The following is a 2016-nucleotide window of genomic DNA, read 5'->3' as shown; positions in this document are numbered from 1 at the left end:
TTAAGGTATAAGATTTCAATCAATCTGGTAAAACAACAACAACAACAACAAAGTTTACTGATGAGGTTTTTTTTTTATATTGGGAAAAACAGATAATTGCTTCCTTCCAGTACTGGTAAACATCATGGTAACAGACTGGAACCTCCCAACATGGATCAGCACACATTTGCAATGAACGCATTATATGAAATCACAAGCAAGATGCCTCTTTCCAATGGCACCCAGTTTCACCTCTCCTCCTTCCTGTTGCTGGGAATTCCAGGACTGAAAAACATTCACATCCGGATTGGCTTTCCTTTTTGTGCTGTGTATCTGATCACACTCATAGGCAACTTCACCACCTTGTTTGTCATCCAGACTGAGCACAACAGTCACCAGGCTATGTTCTGCTTCCTGCCTATGCTGGCTACCATTGACTTGGGGCTGTCCACAGCCACCATCCCTAAGATGCTGGGCAGATAATTCAGCTGCAGGGAGATAATTTTTGATGTCTGCCTCACTCAAATGTTTTTCATTCACATCTTTACTGGCATGGAGTCAGTAGCCCTTCTTGCCATGACTTATGATTGTTATGTAGCTATTTGTAACCTTCTTCATTACAGCACTTCTGACTGGGCTTCCCTGGTGGCTCAGTCAGTAAAGCTTCTCCCTGTAATGCGGGGGACCTGAGTTCAATCCCTGGGTTGGGAAGATCCCCTGGAGAAGGAAATGGCAACCCACTCCAGTACTCTTGCCTGGAAAATTCCATGGATGGAAGAGACTGGTGGGTTTGCAAAGAGTTGGACACAACTGAACAACTTCACTTGTTCACTTGTTCAGTACAGCACAATCCTTACTAACAAGATATTATCTCTTACTGGTTTGAGGGTGATAGGGAGATCAGTCCTCTGTGTATTTCCTTTTGTATTCCTCATCTTGCAACTGCCCTTTTGTGGACACCAAGTCATCTCCCACATGTACTGTGAGCACATGGGTCTTGCTCATCTGGCCTGTGCAAGGATCAGGGTCAACATCATATATGGTCTGGGGACCATTGCTCTCCTGGGATTTGACATAATGGCCATTGCTCTCTCCTATGTTCAAATTCTTCATGCTGTTTTCCATCTCCCCTCCTGTGAGGTCAGACTCAAGTCTCTCAGCATCTGTGGTTCCCATGTATGCATAAGTCTAACCTTTTATACCCCAGCCCTCTTCTCTTTTATGACACATTGATTTGGCTGAAATGTTCCCTGCTACATCCATATTCTTCTGGCCAATCTCTATGTGGTTATTCCACCAATGCTTAACCCTGTCATCTATGGAGTTAGGACCAAGCAGATTCATGAAAGAGTGCTCAGAATATTCATCCTGAAATAAATAGCAAATGAATACCTTCAGTTTTAGTCCAAAAGATTAAATGTTAACATGTATACATCTGAGAAATGAAGAGAGGCCTTGAAAATGGCAAATAGGTGCAGCCATGATTACTTACTGGAAAGGATGTCTTTTAAATGTGGATCTTATTTACTTATGGAGTGAGAGAATAACCTTTGAATTCTAAATAGTGTGAGTGAGTGAACATTCTATATGATTGTTTGGAAGGCGGACAAGAGATATGTTCATGATTTTCAAGATATACGTCATGTCTTTTGTGACTAGGTCAAGTAACAGAAGATATTTTTCTATTTTCTCTATGGGTACCAGGTATTCCTCTTCCTCTCCTCTTCCTTTTTCTCTCTACCTCTTTTTTTTTCCTAGAAAAAGTCATTTTAATTTCAGTATTCAAGTGAGTTTTATGACCTCTTGAAAAAATAAATTTTCTTTTAAATTATGCATGGGGTTGTCATCCCAATCACTTTAGTATTTGGATCTTCTAAAATTCTTAACCCAGCCCTGAATACAAAGACTCTAAGAACAAAGGGTTAAGGAATCAAAGATGAAAGCTAGTATACTCACAACTATTTATATCAAAGTTTGACATTCTGCAAGAGCGTGCCATTTCCCAAACACTAACTTCTCTTTACAAGGTTATGATTA

The 2016-nt window shown here is 40.4% G+C and overlaps 1 pseudogene; it reads left to right on the top strand.

The window, feature by feature from the left end:
* The first annotated feature begins 201 nt into the window (after window positions 1-201).
* LOC128060333 (olfactory receptor 52E2-like) lies at window positions 202-1356 on the top strand (annotated as a pseudogene).
* The last annotated feature ends 660 nt before the right edge of the window (window positions 1357-2016 follow it).

Source organism: Budorcas taxicolor, chromosome 15 (assembly GCF_023091745.1).
Source record: "Budorcas taxicolor isolate Tak-1 chromosome 15, Takin1.1, whole genome shotgun sequence".
Taxonomy (NCBI): Eukaryota; Metazoa; Chordata; class Mammalia; order Artiodactyla; family Bovidae; genus Budorcas; species Budorcas taxicolor.
The sequence above is the reverse complement of the archived record's forward strand: the minus strand, read 5'-3'. Positions and strand labels throughout refer to the sequence as shown.